General features: G+C 42.6%; 1 non-coding gene across 1 annotated transcript; it reads left to right on the forward strand.

Annotated features, from left to right (window-relative positions):
• The first annotated feature begins 2,623 nt into the window (after positions 1 to 2,623).
• LOC132528310 (U2 spliceosomal RNA) lies at positions 2,624 to 2,814 on the forward strand. Its single transcript, XR_009543188.1, has one exon. It is a non-coding gene; the product is annotated as a U2 spliceosomal RNA (small nuclear RNA).
• The last annotated feature ends 20,899 nt before the right edge of the window (positions 2,815 to 23,713 follow it).

The following is a 23,713-nucleotide window of genomic DNA, read 5'->3' on the forward strand; positions in this document are numbered from 1 at the left end:
TAAGGACCTACTGTATAGCACAGGGAACGCTACTTAGTACTCTATAATGGCCTATATCGGAAAAGAATCTAAAAGAGGATGCATATATGAATATGTATAACGGATTCAAATTGCTGTATACCTGAAACTGACACAACATTGTAAATCAACTGTATTCCAAAAAAATTTTTACTTTAAAAAATGAAAAAAAAAAAAAAGGTGAGGAACCCAGCAGGAACCACCTCACACCAAAAGGTCCTCATCACAAAGGGGATGAGGTACCAAGCAGGAACCACCTCACACCATATCCCACATCACAAAGGGGATGAGGATCCAAGCAGGAGCCAGCTGACACGTAAGGGCCCACATAGAGGAGTTGAGGAAAATGGCGGAAGCGTAAGACGCGGAGATCACCTTCCTCCCAACAGATACATACAAAATACATCTACTTGTGGAACTGCTCCTACAGAACACCCACTGAACGCTGGCAGAAGACCTCAGACCTCCCAATAGGCAAGAAATTCCCCACGTACCTGGGTAGGGCAAAAGTAAAATGAATAAACAGAGACAAAAGAATAGGGCCAGGACCTGCAACAGTGGGAGGGAGCTGTGAAGGAGGAAAGCTTTCCACAACCAGGAAGCCCCTTTGTGGGCGGAGACTGTGGGTGGCAGAGGAGAGCACAGCAACAGGGGTGCGGAGGGCAAAGCGGGCAGATTCCCGCACAGAGAATGGTGCCGACCAGCACTCACCGGCCCGAGACGCTTGTCTGCTCACCCACTGGGGTGGGCGGGGGCTGCGAGCTGAGGCTCGGGCTTCGGTCGGATCGCAGGGAGAGGACTGGCGGCGTGAACACAGCCTGAAGGGGTTAGTGCACCACGGCTACCCCGGAGGGCGTCGGGGGGAAAAGTCTGGAGCTGGCAAAGACAAAAGACATTTTCTTACCTCTTTGTTTCCTGGTGCGTGAGGAGAGGGGATTAAGAGCGCAGCTTAAAGGAGCTCCAGAGATGGGCACGAGCCGTGGCTAACATCGCAGACCCCAGAGACGGGCATAAGACGCTAAGGCTGCTGCTGTCAGCACCAAGAAGCTTGTGGGCGAGCACAGGTCATTGTCCACACAACGCCTCCCGTGAGCCTGTGCAGTCCGCCACTGCCAGGGTCCCATGATCCAGGGACAACTTCCCCGGGAGAATACACGGCGCGCCTCAGGCTGGTGCAACGTCATGGTGGCCTCTGCTGCCGCAGGTTCACCCTGTCCTCCATGCACATCCGTCACCCGGCCTGAGTGAGCCACAGCGCCCGAATCAGCTGCTCCCTTAACCCTGTCCTGTCTGAGAGAAGAACAAACGCCCTCAGGCGACTTACACGCAGAGACGGAGACAAACCCAAAGCTGAACCCAAGGAGCTGTGCGAACAAAGAAGAGAAACGGAAATTTCTCCCAGCAGCCTCAGATGAAGGGGATTAAATCTCCACAATCAACTTAATATACCCTGCATCTGCGGAATAACTGAATAGAAAATGAATCATTACAAATTGGGGAGGTGGACTTTGAGAGCAAGATATATTATTTTTTCCCTTTTCCTCTTTATGTAAGTGTGTATGTCTATGCTTCTTTGAGATTTCGTCTGTATAACTTTGCTTACACCATTTGTCCTAAGTTTCTGTCCATCCAGGTTTTTTTTCTTTTGTAAAAAATTTTTTTCTTAATAACTATTTTTTATTTTAATAACTTTATTTTAATCTCCTTTATTTTATTTTATCCTCTTTCTTTCTACATTTTCATCCGTTTATTCAGAGCCGTGTTGTTGAAAGGCTCTTGGTGCTCCAGCCAGGAGTCAGGGCTGTGCCTCTGAGGTGGGAGAGCCAACCTCAGGACACTGGTCCTCAAGAGACCTCCCAGCTCTACGGAATATCAAACAGTGAAAACCTCTCAAAGATCTCCATCTCAACACAAAGACCCAGCTTCACTCAACGACCAGCAAGCTACAGTGCTGGACACCCTATGCCAAACAACTAGCAAGACAGGAACACAACCCCACCCATTACCAGAGAGGCTGCCTAAAATCGTAAAAAGGCCACAGACACCCCAAAAACACACCACCAGACGTGGACCTGTCCACTAGAAAGACAAGATCCAGCTTCATCCACCAGAACACAGGCACTACTCCCCTCCACCAGGAAGCCTACACAACCCAATGAACCAATGTAGCCACTGGGGAAAGACACCAAAAACAATGGGAACTACGAACCTGCAGCCTGCAAATAGGAGACCCCAAACAAAGTAAGATAAGCAAAATGAGAAGATAGAAAAACACACAGCAGATGAAGGAGCAAGGTAAAAATAAACCCAGACCTAACAAATGAAGAGGAAATACGCAGTCTACCTGAAAAAGAATTCAGACTAATGATAGTAAAGATGATCCAAAATCTTGGAAATAGAATAGAGAAAATGCAAGAAACATTTAACAAGAACCTACAAGAAGTAAAGAGGAAACAAGCAATGATGAAAAACACAATAAATGAAATTTAAAATACTCTAGAAGGGATTAATAGCAGAACAACTGAGGCAGAAAAACGGATAAGTGACCTGAAAGATAAAATAGTGGAAATAACTACTGCACAGTAGAATAAAGAAAAAAGAATGCATCGCTTCTCGGCCTTTTGGCTCAGATCAAGTGTAGTATCTGTTCTTATCAGTTTAATATCTGATACGTCCTCTATCCGAGGACAATATATTAAATGGATTTTTGGAATTAGGAGATGGAATAGGAGCTTGCTCCGTCCACTCCACGCATCGACCTGGTATTGCAGTACTTCCAGGAACGGTGCACAAAAAAAAAAAAAAAAAAGAAAAAAAAAAGAAAAAAGAATGCAAAGAACTAAGGACATTCTAAGAGACCGCTGGGACAACATTAAACACATCAACTTTCGAATTAAAGTGGTTCCAGAAGAAGAAGAGAAAAAGAAAGGGATTGAGAAAATATTTGAAGGGATTAAAGTTGAAAACTTCCCTAATATGGGAAAGGAAATAGTTAAACAAGTCCAGGAAGTACAGAGAGTCCCATACAGGACAAATCCAAGAAGAATCATGCCAAGACACATATTAATCAAACTATCAAAAATTAAAAACGAAGAAAACATATTAAAAGCAGCAAGGGAAAAACAACAAATAACACACAAGGGAATCCCCATAAGGTTAACAGCTGACCTTTCAGCAGAAACTCCACAAGCCAGAAGGGAGTGGCAGGACATATTTAAAGTGATGAAGGAGAAAAACCTACAACCAAGATTACCCAGCAAGGATCTCATTCAGATTTGATGGAGAATTTAAAATCTTTACAGACAAGCGAAAGCTGAGAGAGTTCAGCAACACCAAACCAGCTTTACAACAAATGCTAAAGGACTTCTCTAGGCAAGAAACACAAGAGAAGGAAAAGATCTACAATAACAAGCCCAAAACAATTAAGAAAATGGGAATAGGAACAAACATATTGATAATTACCTTAAATGTAAATGATTAGATGCTTCCATCAAAAGATACAGACTGGCTGAATGGATACAAAAACAGGACCTATATATGTGCTGTCTACAAGAGACCCACTTCAGACCTAGGGACACATACAGACTGAAAGTGAGGGGATGGAAAAAGATATTCCATGCAAATGGAAATCAAAAGAAAGCTGGACTAGCAATTCTCACATCAGACAAAATAGACTTTAAAGATTATTACAAGAGACAAAGAAGGACACTACATAATGATCAAGGGATCAATCCAAGAAGAAGATATAACAATTATAAATACTTATGCACCCAACGTAGGAGCACCTCAATACATAAGGCAATTACTAACAGCCATAAAAGGGGAAAGGGACAGTAACACATTCAAAGTACGGGACTTTTACACCCCACTTTCACCAATGGACAGATCATCCAAAATGAAAATAAATAAGAAAACACAAACTTTAAATGATACATTAAACACAAGGTTTAAATGATACAATTAAGATGGACTTAATTGATATTCATAGGAAATGCCATCCAAAAACAACAGAATACAAATTTTTCTCAAGTACTCATGGAACATTCTCCAGGATAGATCCTATCCTGGATCACAAATCAAGCCTTGGTAAATTTAAGAAAACTGAAATTCTATCAAGTATCTTTTACGACCACAATGCTATGAGACTAGATATCAATTACAGGAAAATATCTGTAAAAAATACAAACAAACGGAGGCTAAACAATACACTATTTAATAACGAAGTGATCACTGAAGAAATCAAAGAGGAAATCAAAAAATACCCAGAAACAAATGACAATGGAGACACGATGACCCAAAATCTGTGGGATACAGCGAAAGTAGTACTAAGAGGGAAGTTTATAGCAATACAATCCTACCTTAAGAAACAGGAAAAATCTCGAATAAACAACCTAACTTTGAACCTAAAGCAATTAGTGAAAGAAGAAAAAAAGAACCACAAACTTAGAAGAAGGAAACAAATCATAAAGATCATATCAGAAATAAATGAAAAAGAAATGAATGAAACGATAGCAAAGATCAATAAAACTAAAAGCTTGTTCTTTGAGAAGATAAACAAAATTGATAATCCATTAGCCAGACTCATCAAAATAAATAGGGAGAAGACTCAACACAATAGAATTAGAAATGAAAAAGGAGAAGTAACAAATGACACTGCAGAAATACAAAAGATCATGAGACATTACTACAAGCAACTCTATGCCTATAAAATGCCAACCTGGAGGAAACAGACAACTTCTTAGAAATGCACAACCTGCCAAGACTGAATCAGGAAGCAATAGAAAATATGAACAGATAAATCACAAGCACTGAAATTGAAACTGTGATTAAATCCTTCCAACAAACAAAAGCCCAGGACCAGATGGCTTCACAGGCGAATTCTATCACACAATTAGAGAAGACATAACACCTATCCTTCTCAAACTTTTCCAAAATATAGCAGAGGGAGGAACACTCCCAAACTCATTCTACGAGGCCACCATCACCCTGATACAAAAACCCAACAAAGATGTCACAAAGAGAGAAAGCCTCAGGTCAATATCACTGATGAACATAGATGCAAATGTCCTCAACAAACTACTAGCAAACAGAATGCAACGGAACATTAAAAGGAACATACAGCATGATCAAGTGGGGTTTATTTCAACAATGCAAGGATTCTTCAACATACACAAATCAATCAATGTGATACACCATATTAACAAATTGAAGGAGAAAACCCATAGGATAATCTCAGTTGATGTAGAGAAAGCTTTCAACAAAATTCAACACCCAGTTATGATAAAAACCCTGCAGAAAGTAGGCATACACGGAATTTTCCTCTACATAATAAAGACCATATATGACAAACTGACAGCCAACATCGTCCTCAATGGTGAACAACTGAAACCATTTCCACTAAGATCAGGAACAAGAAAGGTTGCCCACTCTCACCACTCTTATTCAACATAGTTTTGGAAGGTTTAGCCACAGCAATCAGAGAAGAAAAGGAAATAAATGGAATCCAAATTGGAAAGGAAGAAATAAAGCTGTCACTGTTTGAAGATGACATAATACTATACATAGAGAATCCTAAACATGCTACCAGAAAATGACTAGAGCTAATCAATGAATTTGGTAAAGTAGCAGGATACAAAATTAATGCACAGAAATCTCTGGCATTCCTATACACTAATGACGAAAAATCTGAAAGTGAAATTAAGAAAACACTCCCATTTACCATTGCAACAAAAAGAATAAAATATCTAGGAATAAACCTACCTAAGGAGACAAAAGACCTGTATGCAGAGTATTATAAGACACTGATGAAAGAAATTAAAGATGATACAAATAGATGGAGAGATATAGCATGTTCCTGGATTGGAAGAATCAACATTGTGAAAATAACTCTACTATGCAAAGGAATCTACAGATTCAATGCAATCGCTATCAAACAACCACTGGCATTTTTCACAGAAGTAGAACAAATAATTTCACCATTTGTATGGAAACACAAAAGACCCCGAATATCCAAAGCAATCTTGAGAACGAAAAATGGAGCTGGAGAAATCAGGCTCCCTGACTTCAGACTATACTACAAAGCTACAGTAATCTCGACAGTATGGTACTGGCATTAAAACAGAAATATATATCAATGGAACAGGATAGAAAGCCCAGAGATAAACGCACGCACATATGGTCACCTTATCTTTGATAAAGGAAGCAAGAATATACAGTAGAGAAAAGACAGCCTCTTCAATAAGTGGTGCTGGGAAAACTGGACAGGTACATGTAAAAGGATGGGATTAGAACACTCCCTAACACCATACACAAAAATAGCTCAAAATGGATTAAAGACCTAAATGCAAGGACAGAAACTATCAAACTCTTAGAGGAATACATAGGCAGAACACTCTATGACATAAATCACAGCAAGATCCTTTTTGACCCACCTCCTAGGGAAATGGAAATAAAAACAAAAATAAACAAATGGGACCCAATGAAACTTAAAAGATTTTGCACAGCAAAGGAAACCACAAACCAGACCAAAAGACAACCCTCAGAATGGAAGAAAATATTTGCAAATGAAGCAACTGACAAAGGATTAATTTCCAAAATTTACAAGCAGCTCATGAAGCTCAATAACAAAAAAACAAACAACGCAATCTAAAATGGGCAGAAGACCTAAATAGACATTTCTCCAAAGAATATATACAGACTGCCAACAAACCTATGAAAGAATGCTCAACATCATTAATCATCAGAGAAATGCAACTCAAAACTACAATGAGATATCATCTCACACCAGTCACAATGGGCATCATCAAAAAATGTAGAAACAATAAATGCTGGAGAAGCTGTGGAGAAAAGGGAACACTCTTGGACTCCTGGTGAGAATGTGAATTGGTACAGCCACTATGGAGAACAGTATGGACGTTCCTTAAGAAACTACAAATAGAACTACCATATGACCCAGCAATCCCACTACTGGGCATACACCCTGAGAAAACCATAATTCTCAAAGAGTCATGTACAAAAACGTTCATTGCAGCTCTATTTACAATAGACTGGAGATGGAAACAATCTAAGTGCCCATCATCCGATGAATGGATAAAGAAGGTGTGGCACATATATACAATGGAATATTACTCAGCCATAAAAGGAAACGAAATTGAGCTATTTGTAATGAGGTGGATAGACCTAGAGTCTGTCATACAAAGCAAAGTAAGTCAGAAAGAGAAAGACAAATACCATATGCTAACACATATATAATGGAAATTATGGGGCAAAAATGTCATGAAGAACGTAGGAGTAAGACAAGAATAAAGACACAGACCTACTAGAGAACCGACTTGAGTATATGGGGAGGGGGAAGGGTGAGCTGTGACAAAGCGAGAGAGAGGCATGGACATATATACACTACCAAACGTAATGTAGATAGCTAGTGGGAAGCAGCCGCATAGCACAGGGAGATCAGCTCCGTGCTTTGTGACCGCCTGGAGGGGTGGGATAGGGAGTGTGAGAGGGAGGGAGACGCCAGAGGGAGGAGATATGGGAACATATGTGTATGTATAACTGATTCACTTTGTTGTAAAGCAGAAACTAACACACCATTGTAAAGCAATTATACCCCAATAAAGATGCTAAAAAAAAAAGCACACAACATAAAGTGGATTAGGAACCCAGCAGGAACCACCGCACACCAAAAGCCAACATTACAAAGGGGATGAGAAACCCAGCAGGAACCGCTACACAACAAAGGGCCCACATCACAAAGGGGATAAGGAAACAAGAAGGAATAACCTGACACCAAAAATCACACATCACTAAGGGGATGAGGAACCCATCAGGAACCACCTCGCAACAAAGGGCCCACATCACGAAGGGGATGAGGATCCCAGCAGGAACCTTCTCACACCAAACGACCTCATCACATAGAGAATGAGGAAAGCACCACCAACCACCTAACAACAAAGAAACATCACCACAGAGGGGATGAGGAATCCAGCAAGAACAAGCTCAGACTAATGGGTCCACATCACAAAGGGGATGAGGATCCCATTAGGATCCACCTCACAACAAAACCGTACATCGCAAAGGGAATGAGGAACCCAGCAGGAAACACTTCACACCCAAGGGTCCACATCACAAAGGGGATGAGGAATCCAGCAGGAAACACCTCACACCAAAGGCTACACATCACAAAGGGGATGAGGAACCCATCAGGAACCACCTCACACCAAAAGCCCACATCGTAAAGGGGATGAGGAACCCATCAGCAAGCTCACACACCAATGGGCCCATATAACAAAGGGGATGAGGAAGCCAGCAGGAACCACCTCACCCCAAAGGCTCACATTACAAAGGGGATGAGGAACCCAGCTGGATCCACTTCAAACCCAATGGCCCACATCACAAAGGGGATGAGAGACCAAGGTGGAACCACTTAAAAACAAAAGATGACATCACATAGGGTATGAGGAACCCAGCAGGAACCAAATCACAACAAAAACCCATATCACAAAACGGATGAGTAACCAAGCTGGAACCACCTCACAATAAAAGCCCACATCACATAGGGGATGAGGAAACCAGCAGGAACCACCTCACACAAATAACACTCATCACAAAGGGGCTGAGGAACTCATCAGGAACCACCTCACAACAAAAGTGTACATCGCAAGGGGAATGAGGGACCAAGCAGAAACCACCTCACAGCAAACGGCCCACATCGCAAAGAGGATGAGGAACCAAGACGGAACCACCTCACACCAAAGGGCCCACATCGCAAAGGGGATGAGGAACACAGCAGGAACCACCTCACAGCAAAGCCCAACTTACAAATGTGATGAGGTACCCAGCAGGAACCAACTCCCACCAAAGAGTCCACATCACAAACGGGACGAGGAACCCAGCAGGAACCACCACGCACCAAAAGCCCACATTACAAAGGAGATGAGAAACCCAGCTGAAACCATATCACACAAAAGCCCACATTGCAAAGGGGATGAGGAACAAAGCAGTAACCACCTCACACTGTAGAATCCACATCACAAAAGGAATGAGGAACCCAGCATGAACCAGCACACACCAAAGGGCCCAGATCACAAAGGGGATGAGGAACCCAGCAGGAACCACCTCACACCGAAAGCCCGTATTACAAATGGGATGAGGTACCCAGCAGAAATCACTTGACACCCAAGGGTCCACATCAAAAATGGGATGAGGAACCAAGCTGGAACCACTTCAAAACAAAAGGTGACATCACAGAGGGTATGAGGAACCCAGCAAGAACCAGCTCACAACGAAAGCCCACATCACAAAAGGGATGAGGAAGCAACAAGGAACCACGTTACACCAAAGAGCCCACATCACAAAGGGAATCAGAAACCACCTCACCCTAAAAGCCCACATCACAAAGTTGGTGAGGAAACCAGCATAAACCACCTCACAACAAAAGCCCACATCAAAAAGTTGGATGAGAAACCCAGCAGGAACCACGTCACACCAAAAGCCTACAGAGCAAAGGGGATGAGGAACAAATCAGAAACCACCTCACACCAAAAGCCCACATCACGTAGGGAATCAGGAAACGAACAGGAACCACCTCACACCAAAAGGGCACATCGCAAATGGGATGTGGACTCAGCTGGTTCCGCTTCACACACAATGGCCCACATCACAATGGGGATGAGGAATGAAGCTGGAACGACTGTAAAACAAAACATGACATCACATAGGGTATGAGGACCCCAGCAGGAACCACCTCACAACAAAAGCGAACATCACAAAAGCAATGAGGGACTCAGCAGGATCCACCTAATACCAAAGGGTACACAACACAAAGGGGATGAGGAACCCATCAGGAACCACCTCGCTCCAAAACATCACATCGCAAAGGGGATGAGGAATCTGGCAGGAACCACCTCACACTAAAAGCCCACATCACAAAGAGGATGGGGAACCCAGCAGGAATCACCTGACAGCAAGAGCCCACAAAACATAGGGAATGAGGAACCCAGCAGGAACCACTTCACACCCAATGGCCCACATCACCAGGGGGATGAGGAGCCCAGCAGGAACCAGCTCACACCAAAAGCCAACATCACAAATGGGATAAGGAAGCCAGCAAGAACAAGCTCACACGAATGGGTCCACATCACAAAGGGGATGAGGATCCCGTTAGGAACCACCTCACAACAAAACTGCACATCGCAAAGGGAATGAGGAGCCCAGCAGGAACCACTTCACACCCAAGGGTGCACATCACAAAGGGGATGAGGAACCCAGCAGGAAACACCTCACACCAAAGGGTACACATCAGAAAGGGGATGAGGAACCCATCAGCAAGCCCACACACCAATGGGCCCATATAACAAAGGGGATGAGGAAGCCAGCAAGAACCACCTCACACCAAAGGGTCCCCATCCCTAAGGGGATGAAGCACCCAGCAGGAACATCTTCACACCAAAGCCCACATCGCAGATTGAGGAAACCAGCAGGAACCACTTAACCCAAAGCCCCACATTGGAAACGGGATAAGGAACCAAGTAGGAACCACCTCGCACCAAAGGACCCACATCACAAAGGGGATGAGGAACCAAGCAGGAACCACCTCACAACAAAAGCCTACATCACCACGGGGATGAGGAATCCAGCAGGAATCACCTCACCACAAAGCCCCACATTAAAAATGGGATGAGGCACCCAACCAGAACCACCTTACACCAAAGAATCCACATCACAGATGGGATGAGGAACCCAGCAAGAACCACCTAACAACAAAAGCCCACATTACAAAGGGGATGAGTGACCCAGCAGTAACCACCTCACACTGAAGAGTCTATATCACAAAAGGTATGACGAACTCAGCATGAACCAGCACACACCAAAGGGCCCACGTCACAACGTGTATGAGGAACACAGCAGGAAACAGCTCACACCAAAAGCCCACATCACACATGGCATGTGGAACCCTGCAGGAACCACATCACACTTAAAGCCCACATCACAAAGAGGATGATGGACCCAGCAGGAACCACCTCACACCAAAACCCCACATGACAAATGGGATGAAGTACCCAGCATGAACCATTTCACAACCAAGGGTCCACATCATAAAGGGGATGAGGAACGCATCAGGAACCACCTCACACCAAAAGCCCCCATCACAAAGGGGATGAGGAACCAAGCAGGAACCACTTCAAACCAAAGGGCCAACATCAGAAAGGGGATGAGGAACCCAGCAGGAACACCTCACACCAAAGGGCCCACATCACAAAGGGATGATTAACCAAACAGGAACCCCCTCACACCAAAGGGCCCACATCACAAAGGGGATGATTAACCAAACAGGAACCACCTCACACATAAGGCCCCACATAGAGGAGTTGAGGAAAATGGCGGAAGCGTAAGACGCGGAGATCAACTTCCTCCCCACAGATACATCCGAAATACATCTACTTGTGGAACAACTCCTACAGAACACCCACTGAACGCTGGCAGAAGCCCTCAGACCTCCCAATAGGCAAGAAATTCCCCACGCACCTGGGTAGGGCAAAAGTAAAAAGAATAAACAGAGACAAAAGAATAGCCACAGGACCTGCACCAGTGGGAGGGAGCTGTGAAGGAGGAAAGCTTTCCACACACCAGGAAGCCCCTTCGTGGGCGGAGACTGCGGGTGGCAGAAGAGAGCACAGCAACAGCGGTGCGGAGGGCAAAGCGGGGAGAATCCCGCACAGAGAATTGGTGCCGACCGGCACTCACTGGCCCGAGAGGCTTGTCTGCTCAACAACAGGGGTGGCGGGGGCTGGGGGCTGGGAGCTGAGGCTCGGGCTTCGGTCGGATCACAGGGAGAGGACTGGCGGCGTAAACACAGCCTGAAGGGGTTAGTGCACCACGACTACCCGGGATGGAGTCCGGGGAAAAGTCTACAGCTTGCAAAGAGAAAACAGACATTTTCTTACCTCTTTGTTTCCTGGTGCGCGAGGAGAGGGGATTAAGAGCGCTGCTTAAAGGAGCTCCAGAGACGGGCGCCAGCTGCGGCTAAGAGCGCGGACTCCAGAGACGGGCATGAGACGCTAAGGCTGCTGCTGCCGCAACCAAGAAGCCTGTGGGCGAGCACAGGTCACTGTCCACACCACTCCTCCCGGGAGCCTGTGCAGCCCGCCACTGCCAGGGTCCCGTGATCCAGGGACAACTTCCCCGGGAGAACGCACGGCACGCCTCAGGCTGGTGCAATATCACGCAGTCCTCTGCCGCCGTAGGCCCGCCCCAAACTCCATGCCCCTCCTTCCCCTCCGGCCTGAGTGCTTCAGAGCGCCCGAATCAGCTGCTCCGTTAACCCCATCCTGTCTGAGCGAAGAACAGACGCCCTCAGGCGACTTACATGCAGAGGCGGAGCCAAACCCAAAGCTGAACCCAAGGAGCTGTGCGAACAAAGAAGAGAAACGGAAATTTCTCCCAGCAGCCTCAGATGCAGCGGATTAAATCTCCACAATCAACTTGATATACCCTGCATCTGTGGAATACCTGAATAGACTACGAATCATCCCAAATTGGGGAGGTGGAATTTGAGAGCAAGATATATTATTTTTCCCCTTTTCCTCTTTATGTAAATGTGTATGTGTATGCTTCTGTGTAAGATTTTGTCTGTATAGCTTTGCTTTCAGCATTTGTCCTAGGATTCTGTCCGTCCGTTTTTTAATTTTTGTTTTTAAAAGTTTTTCTTAAAAACTATTTTTAATTTTAATAACTTTATTTGAGCTTACTTTATTTTATTTTGTCCTCTTTCTTTCTTTCTTTTATTCTGAGCCGTGTGGATGAAAGGCTCTTGGTGCTCCAGCCAGGAGTCAGGGCTGTGCCTCTGAGGTGGGAGAGCCAACCTCAGGACACTGGTCCTCAAGAGACCTCCCAGCTCTAAATAATATCAAATGCCGAAAACCTCCCAGAGATCTCCATCTCAACACCAAGACCCAGCCTCACTCAACGACCAGCAAGCTACAGTGCTGGACACCCTATGCCAAACAACTAGCAAGACAGGAACACAACCCCACCCATTAGCAGAGAGGCTGCCTAAAATCATAAAAAGGCCACAGACACCCCAAAACACACCACCAGACGTGGACCTCTCCACCAGAAACACAAGATCCAGCCTCATCCACCAGAGCTCAGGCACTACTCCCCCCCACCAGGAAGCCTACACAACACACTGAACCAACTGTAGCCACTGGGGACAGACACCAAAAACAACAGGAACTATGAGCCTGAAACCTCCAAAAAAGAGACCCCAAACACAGTAAGATAAGCAAAATGAGAAAACAGAAAAACACACAGCAGATGAAGGAGCAAGGTAAAAACCCACCAGACCTAACAAATGAAGAGGAAATAGGCAGTCTACCTGACAAAGAATTCAAAATAATGATAGTAAAGATGATCCAAAATCTTGGAAATAGAATAGAGAAAATGCAAGAAACATTTAACAAGCACCTACAAGAACTAAAGAGGAAACAAGCAATGATGAAAAACACAATAAATGAAATTGAAAATACTCTAGAAGGGATTAATAACAATAACTGAGACAGAAGAACGGATAAGTAACCTGGAAGATAAAATAGTGAAAATAACTACTGCAGAGCAGAATAAAGAAAAAAGAATGAAAAGAACTGAGGACAGTCTCAGAGACCTCTGAGACAACATTAAGCGCACGAACATTCAAATTAAAGTGTTCCCAGAAGAAGAAGAGTAAAAGAAAGGGACTGAGAAAATATTTGAAAATATTTCCCATATAAGGGAAGGGAAATAGTTAATCAAATCCAGAAAGCACAGAGAGTCCCATACAGGATAAATCCAAGAAGAAACACGCCAAGACACATGTTAATCAAACTATCAATAATTAAATACAAAGAAAACATATTAAAAGCAGCAAGGAAAAAGAACAAATAACACACAAGGGAATCCCCAATCCCCATCAGTTTCTGCTGTACTTTCAGCAGAAACTCTGCAAGCCAGAAGGGAGTGGCAGGACATATTTAAAGTGATGAAGGAGAAAAACCTACAACCAAGATTACCCAGCAAGGATCTCATTCAGATTTGATGGAGCATTTAAAATCTTTACAGACAAGCAAAAGCTGAGAGAGTTCAGCAACACCAAACCAGCTTTACAAGAAATGCTAAAGGACTTCTCTAGGCAAGAAACACAAGAGAAGGAAAAGATCTACAATAGCAAGCCCAAAACAATTAAGAAAATGGGAATAGGAACATACATATCAATAATTACCTTAAATGTAAATGGATTAAATGCTCCCACTACAAGATACAGACTGGCTGAATGGATACAAAAACAAGACCCATATATGTGCTGTCTACAAGAGACCCACTTCAGACCTAGGGACACATACAGACTGAAAGTGAGGGAATGGAAAAAGATATTCCATGCAAATGGAAATCAAAAGAAAGCTGGACTAGTAATTCTCACATCAGACAAAATAGACTTTAAAATAAAGATTATTACAAGAGACAAAGAAGGACACTACATAATGATCAAGGGATCAATCCAAGAAGAAGATATAACAATTGTAAATACTTATGCACCCAACATAGGAGCACTTCAATACATAAGGCAAATACTAACAGCCATAAAAGGGGAAAGTGACAGTAACACATTCATAGTAGGGGACTTTAACACCCCACTTTCACCAATGGACAGATCATCCAAAATGAAAATAAATAAGGAAACACAAGCTTTAAATGTTACATTAAACAAGATGGACTTAATTGATATTCATAGGAAATGCCATCCAAAAACAACAGAATACAAATTTTTCTCAAGTACTCATGGAACATTCTCCAGGGTAGATCCTATCTTGGATCACAAATCAAGCCTTGGTAAATTTAAGAAAGTTGAAATTGTATCAAGTATCTTTTACGACCACAATGCTATGAGACTAGATATCAATTACAGGAAAAGATCTGTAAAAAATACAAACACATGAAGGCTAAACAATACACTATTTAATAACGAAGTGATCACTGAAGAAATCAAAGAGGAAATCAAAATATACCCAGAAACAAATGACAATGGAGACACGACGACCCAAAACCTATGCTATGTAGCAACAGTAGTTCTAAGAGGGAAGTTTATAGCAATACAGTCCTACCTTAAGAAACACGAAACATCTCGAATAAACAACCTAACCTTGAACCTAAAGCAATTACTGAAAGAAGAACAAAACAACCCCAAAGTTAGGAGAAGGAAACAACTCATAAATATCGTATCAGAAAAAAATGAAAAAGAAATGAACGAAATGATAGCAAAGATCAATAAAACTAAAAGCTTGTTCTTTGAGAAGATAAACAAAATTGATAAACCATTAGCCATACTCATCAAGATAAAAAGGGAGAAGACTCAAATCAATAGAAATGAAAAAGGAGAAGTAACAAACTGACACTGCAGAATACAAAAGATTATGAGACATTACTACAAGCAACTCTATGCCAACAAAATGGACAACCTGGAGGAAATAGAAAAATTCTTAGAAACGCACAACCTGCCAAGCCTGAATCAGGAAGCAATAGAAAATAAGAACAGACAAATCACAAGCACTGAAATTGGAACTGTGATTAAACATTTTCCAACAAACAAAAGCCCAAGACCAGATGGCTTCACAGGGGAATTCTATCAAACATTTAGAGAAGAGATAACACCTATCCTTCTCAAACTCTTCCAAAATATAGCAGAGGGAGGAACACGCCCAAACTCACTCTACGAGGCCACCTTCACCCTGATACAAAAGACAGACAAAGATGTCCCAAAGAAAGAAAACTACAGGTCAATATCACTGATGAACATAGATGCCAATGTCCTCAACACACTCCTAGCAAACAGAATCCAACAACACATTAAAAGGAACGGACAACATGATCAAGTGGGGTTTATTCCAGCAATGCAAGGATTCTTCAATATACGCAAATCAATCAACGTGATATACCATATTAACAAATTGAAGGAGAAAAACCATATGATCATCTCAATAGATGCAGAGAAAGCTTTCAACAAAATTCAACACCCAGTTATGATCAAAACCCTGCAGAAAATAGGCATAGACGGAATTATCCTCAACATTATAAAGGCCATATATGACAAACCGACAGCCAATATCGTCCTCAATGGTGAACAACTGAAACCATTTCCACTAATATCAAGAACAAGACAAGCTTGCCCACTCTCACCACTCTTATTCAACACAGTTTTGAAAGTATTGGTTACAGCAATCAGAGAAGAAAACGAAATAAAAGGAATCCAAATTGCAAAATAAGAAATAAAGCTGTCACTGTTTCAAGACGACATGATACTATACATAGAGAATCCTAGAGATGCTACCAGAAAACTACTAGAGCTAATCAGTGAATTTGGGAAAGTAGCAGGATACAAAATTAATGCCCAGAAATCTCTGCATTCCTATACACCAATGATGAAAAATCTGAAAGTGAAATTAAGGAAACACTCCCATATAAAACTGCAACAAAAAGAGTAAAATATCTAGGAATAAACCTACCTAAGGAGATAAAAGACCTGTATGCAGAACATTATAAGACACTAATGAAAGAAATTAAAGATGATACAAATAGATGGAGAGATATAGCATGTTCCTGGATTGGAAGAATCAACATTGTGAAAAATGACTCTACTACGCAAAGCAATCTACAGATTCAATGCAATCCCTATCAAACAAACACTGGCATTTTTCACAGAACCAGAATAAAAAATTTCACAATTTGATGGAAACACAAAAGACCCCGAATATCCAAAGCAACCTTGAGAACGAAAAATGGGGCTACAGGAATCAGGCTCCCTGACTTGAGTCTATACTACAAAGCTACAGTAATCACAACAGTATGGTACTGGCACAAAAACAGAAATATAGATCAATGGAACAGGATAGAAAGCCCGGAGATAAATGCACACACATATGGGCTCCTTATCTTTGCTAAAGGAGGCAAGAGTATATAGTGGAGAAAAGACAGCCTCTTCAATAAGTGGTGCTGGGAAAACTGGACAGCTACATGTTCTATGCGATTAGAACACTCCCTAACAACATACACAAAAATAAGCTCAAAATGGATTAAAGACCTAAATGTAAGGACAGAAACTATCAAACTCTCAGAGGAAAACATAGGCAGAACACTCTATGACATCAATCACAGCAAGATGCTTTTTGATCCACCTCCTAGAGAAATGGAAATAAAAATAAACAAATGGGACCTAATGAAACTTAAAAGCTTTTGCACAGCAAAGGAAACCATAAACAAGACCAAAAGACAACCCTCAGAATGGAAGAAAATATTTGCAAATGAAGTAACTGACAAAGGATTAATCTCCAAAATTTACAAGCAGCTCATGCAGCTCAATAACTAAAAAACAAACACCCCAATCCAAAAATGGGCAGAAGACCTAAATAGGCATTTCTCAAAAGAAAATATAGAGATTGCCAACAGGCACATGAAAGAAAATTCATCATTAATCATTAGAGTAATGCAAATCAAAACTACAATGAGATACCATCTCACACTGGTCAGAATGGGCATCATCAAATAATGTAGAAACAACAAATGCTGCAGAAGCTGTGCAGAAAAGGGAACACTCTCGCACTGCTGGTGGGAATGTGAATTGGTACAGCCACTATGGAGAACAGTAGGAGGTTCCTTAGAAAACTACAAATAGAACTACCGTATGACCCAGCAATCCCACTACTGGGCATATACCCTGAGAAAACCATAATTTAAAAAGAGTCATGTACCAAAATGCTCATTGCAGCTCTATTTACAATAGCCAGGAGATGGAAGCAAGCTAAGTGTCCATCATCGGATGAATGGATACAGAAGATGTGGCACATATATACGATGGAATATTACTCAGCCATAAAAGGAAACGAAATTGAGTTATTTTTAGTGAGGTGGATGGACCTGCAGTCTGTAATACAGAGTGAAGTAAGTCAGAAAGAGAAAGACAAATACCATATGCTAACACATATATATGGAATCTAAGAAAGAAAACCATGTCATGAAGAACCTAAGGGTAAGACAGGAATAAAGACACAGACATACTAGAGAACGGACTTGAGGATATGGGGAGGGGGAAGGGTAAGCTGTGACAAATTGAGAGAGAGGCATAGACATATATACACTACCAAACGTAAAATAGATAGCTAATGGGAAGCAGCCGCATAGCACAGGGAGATCAGCTCAGTGCTTTGTGAACACCTAGAGGGGTGAGATAGGGAGGGTGGGACGGAGAGAGACGCAAGAGGGGAGACATATGGGAACAGATGCATATGTATACCTGAGTTACACTGTTATAAAGCAGAAAGCAACACAACATTGTAAAGCAATTATACTCCAATAAAGATGTAAAATAAAATAAAAGGTAACGAGGGCTTCCCTGGTGGTGCAGTGGTTAAGAGTCCATCAGCCGATGCACGGGACACGGGTTCCTGCCCTCGTCCGGGAGTATTCCACATGTCGCAGAGCGGCTGGAACTATGAGCCATGGCCGCTGAGCCTGCGCGTCCGGAAACTGTGCTCCGCAACGGGAGAGGCCACAACAGTGAGAGGCCCGTGTACCAAAAAAATAAATATATAAAATAGAAGGTAATGAGAAGTCTCAGATGGAGAAAACAAACTTATGGTTACCAGGCAGGAAGGGGGAGGGAGGGAGGGATAAACTGAGAGATTGGGATTGACACATACACACTACTATATATAAAACAGATAACTAATAAGGACCTACAATGTATAGCACAGGGAACGCTACTTAGTACTCTATAATGGCCTATATCGGAAAAGAATCAAAAAGAATATGAATATGTGAATTTGTATAACTGATTCAAATTGCTGTAGACCTGAAACTGACACAACATTGTAAATCAACTGTATTCCAATACAATTTTTACTTTAAAAAATGAAAAAAGAAAAAAGGTGGGGAACCCAGCAGGAACCACCTCACACCACAGGGCACACGTAACAAAGGGGATGAGGAGCACAGCAGGAACCACCTCACCCCAAAAGGTCCTCATCACAAAGGGGATGAGGTACCAAGCAGGAACCACCTCACACCATATCCCACATCACAAAGGGGATGAACATCCAAGTAGGAAACAGCTCACAGATAACGGCCCACATAGAGGAGTTGAGGAAAATGGTGGAAGCGTAAGAAGCGGAGATCACCTTCCTCCCCACAGATACATCCGAAATACATCTACTTGTGGAACTGCTCCTACAGGACACACACTGAACGCTGGCAGAAGACCGCAGACCTCCCAATAGGCAAGAAATTCCCCCACGTAGCTGGGTAGGGCAAAAGTAAAAAGAATAAACAGAGACAAAAGAATAGTGACACGACCTGCACCAGTGGGAGGGAGCTGTGAAGGAGGAAAGCTTTCCACACACTAGGAAGCCCCTTCGTGGGCGGAGACTGCGGGTGGCGGAGGAGAGCACAGCAACAGCTGTGCGGAGGGAAAAGCGGGCAGATTCCCGCACAGATAATCGGTGCCGACCGGCACTCACCGGCCCGAGAGGCTTGTCTGCTCACCCACCGGGGTGGCCGGGGGCTGGGAGCCGAGGCTCGGGCTTCGGTCGCATTGCAGGGAGAGGACTGGCGGCGTGAACACAGCCTGAAGGGGTTAGTGCACCACGGCTACCCCGGATGGAGTCCGGGGAAAAATCTGGAGCTGGCAAAGAGACAAGAGTCGTTTTCTTACCTCTTTGTTTCCTGGTGCGCGAGGAGAGGGCATTAAGAGCGCTGCTTAAAGGAGCTCCAGAGACGGGTGCGAGCCGCGGCTAACATCGCGGACCCTAGAGACGGGCATGAGACGCTAAGGCTGCTGCTGCCGCCATCAAGAAGCCTGTGGGCGAGCACAGGTCACTGTCTACACCACCCCTCCTGGGAGCCTGTGCAGCCCGCCACTGCCAGGGTCCCGTGATCCAGGGACAACTTCCCCGGGAGAACGCACGGCGTGCCTCAGGCTGGTGCAAAGTGACACCGGCCTCTGCCACCGCAGGCTCGCCCCGCACTCCGTGCCCCTCCCTCTCCCCAGCCTGAGTGAGCCACAGCGCCCGAATCAGCTGCTCCCTTAACCTCGTCCTGTCTGGGCGAAGAACAGACGCCCTCAGGCGACTTACACGCAGAGGCGGAGCAAAACCGAAAGCTGAGCCCCTGGGAGCTGTGCGAACGGGTAAGGGAAACGGAAATCCCTCCCAGCAGCCTCAGATGCAGCGGATTAAATCTCCACAATCAACTTGATATACCCTGCATCTGTGGAACACATGAATAGACAATGAATCATTACAAATTGAGGAGGTGGACTTTGAGAGCAAGATATATTATTTTTCCCCTTTTCCTCTTTATGTAAATGTGTATGTGTATGCTTCTGTGTAAGATTTTGTCTGTATAGCTTTGCTTTCAGCATTTGTCCTAGGATTCTGTCCGTCCGTTTTTTAATTTTTTTTGTTTTTAGAAGTTTTTCTTAAAAACTATTTTTAATTTTAATAACTTTATTTGAGCTTACTTTATTTTATTTTGTCCTCTATCTTTCTTTCTTTCTAATTTTTCTCCCTTTTATTCTGAGCCGTGTGGATGAAAGGCTCTTGGTGCTCCAGCCAGGAGTCAGGGCTGTGCCTCTGAGGTGGGAGAGCCAACCTCAGGACACTGGTCCTCAAGAGACCTCCCAGCTCTAAATAATATCAAATGCCGAAAACCTCCCAGAGATCTCCATCTCAACACCAAGACCCAGCTTCACTCAATGACCAGCAAGCTACAGTGCTGGACACCCTATGCCAAACTACTAGCAAGACAGGAACACAACCCCACCCATTAGCAGAGAGGCTGCCTAAAATCATAAAAAGGCCACAGAAACCCCAAAACACACCACCAGACGTGGACCTCTCCACCAGAAACACAAGATCCAGCCTCATCCACCAGAGCTCAGGCACTAGTCCCCTCCACCAGGAAGCCTACACAACCCACCGAACAACTGTAGCCACTGGGGACAGACACCAAAAACAACAGGAACTATGAGCCTGAAACCTCCAAAAAAGAGACCCCAAACACAGTAAGATAAGCAAAATGAGAAAACAGAAAAACACACAGCAGATGAAGGAGCAAGGTAAAAACCCACCAGACCTAACAAATGAAGAGGAAATAGGCAGTCTACCTGACAAAGAATTCAAAATAATGATAGTAAAGATGATCCAAAATCTTGGAAATAGAATAGAGAAAATGCAAGAAACATTTAACAAGGACCTACAAGAACTAAAGAGGAAACAAGCAATGATGAAAAACACAATAAATGAAATTTAAAATACTCTAGAAGGGATTAATAGCAGAATAACTGAGGCAGAAGAACGGATAAGTGACCTAGAAGATAAAATAGTGGAAATAACTACTGCAGAGCAGAATAAAGAAAAAAGAATGAAAAGAACTGAGGACAGTCTCAGAGACCTCTGGGACAACATTAAATGCACCAACATTCGAATTAAAGTGGTCCCGAAGAGAAAAAGAAAGGGATTGAGAAAATATTTGAAGAGATTATAGTTGAAAACTTCCCTAATATGCGAAGGAAATAATTAATCAAGTCCAGGAAGCACAGAGAGTCCCATACAGGATAAATGAAAGGAGAAACATGCCAAGACACATATTAATCAAAGTATCAAAAATTAAATACAAAGAAAACATATTAAAAGAAGCAAGGGAAAAATAACACACAAGGGAATCCCCATAAGGTTAACAGCTGATCTTTCAGTAGAAACTCTGCAAGCCAGAAGGGAGTGGCAGGACATATTTAAAGTGATGAAGGAGAAAAACCTACAACCAAGTACCCAGCAAGGATCTCATTCAGATTTGATGGAGCATTTAAAATCTTTACAGACAAGCAAAAGCTGAGAGAGTTCAGCACCACCAAACCAGCTTTACAACAAATGCTAAAGGACTTCTCTAGGCAAGAAACACAAGAGAAGGAAAAGATCTACAATAACAAGCCCAAAACAATTAAGAAAATGGGAATAGGAACATACATATCAATAATTACCTTAAATGTAAATGGATTAAATGCTCCCACTACAAGATACAGACTGGCTGAATGGATACAAAAACAAGACCCATATATGTGCTGTCTACAAGAGACCCACTTCAGACCTAGGGACACATACAGACTGAAACTGAGGGGATGGAAAAAGATATTCCATGCAAATGGAAATCAAAAGAAAGCTGGACTAGCAATTCTCACATCAGACAAAATAGACTTTAAAATAAAGATAATTACAAGAGACAAAGAAGGACACTACATAATGATCAAGGGATTGATCCCAGAAGAAGATATAACAATTGTAAATATTTATGCACCCAACATAGGAGCACCTCAATACATAAGGCAAATACTAACAGCCATAAAAGGGGAAAGTGACAGTAACACATTCATAGTTGGGGACTTTAACACCCCACTTTTACCAACGGACTGATCATCCAAAATGAAAATAAATAAGGAAACACAAGCTTTAAATGATACATTAAACAAGATGGACTTAATTGATATTCATAGGAAATGCCATCCAAAAACAACAGAATACAAATTTTTCTCAAGTACTCATGGAACATTCTCCAGGATAGATCCTATCTTGGATCACAAATCAAGCCTTGGTAATTTTAAGAAAATTGAAATTGTATCAAGTATCTTTTACGATCACAAGGCTATGAGACTAGATATCAATTACAGGAAAAGATCTGTAAAACATACAAACACATGGAGGCTAAAAAATACACTATTTAATAACGAAGTGATCACTGAAGAAATCAAAGAGGAAATCAAAAAATACCTAGAAACAAATGACAATGGACACAGGCGACCCAAAACCTATGGGATACAGCAAAAGTAGTTCTAAGAGGGAAGTTTATAGCAATACAATCTTACCTTAAGAAACAGGAAACATCTCGAATAAACAACTTAACCTTGAACCTAAAGCAATTACTGAAAGAAGATAAATACAACCCCTAAGTTAGGAGAAGGAAACAAATCATAAATATCAGATCAAAAATAAATGAAAAAGAAATGAACGAAATGATAGCAAATATCAATAAAACTAAAAGCTGGTTCTTTGAGAAGATGAACAAAATTGATAAATCATTGGCCAGACTCATCAAGATAAAAACAGAGAAGACTCAAATCAATAGAATTAGAAATGAAAAAGGAGAAGTAACAAACTGACACTGCAGAAATACAAAAGATCATGAGACATTACTACAAGCAACTCTATGCCAATAAAATGGACAACCTGGAGGAAATAGACAACTTCTTAGAAAAGCACAACCTGCCAAGACTGAATCAGGAAGCAATAGAAAATATGAACAGACAAATCACAAGCACTGAAATTGGAACTGTGATTAAAAATCTTCCAACAAACCAAAGCCCAGGACCAGATGGCTTCACAGGTGAATTCTACCAAACATTTAGAGAAGAGATAACACCTATCCTTATCAAACTCTTCCAAAATATAGCAGAGGGAGGAACACGCCCAAACTCATTCTACAAGGCCACCATCACCCTGATACAAAAACCAGACAAAGATGTCACAAAGAAAGAAAACTACAGGTCAATATCACTGATGAACATAGATGCCAATGTCCTCAACACACTCCTAGCAAACAGAATCCAACAGCACATTAAAAG

This window comes from Lagenorhynchus albirostris, chromosome 10 (assembly GCF_949774975.1).
Source record: "Lagenorhynchus albirostris chromosome 10, mLagAlb1.1, whole genome shotgun sequence".
Classification (NCBI taxonomy): Eukaryota; Metazoa; Chordata; class Mammalia; order Artiodactyla; family Delphinidae; genus Lagenorhynchus; species Lagenorhynchus albirostris.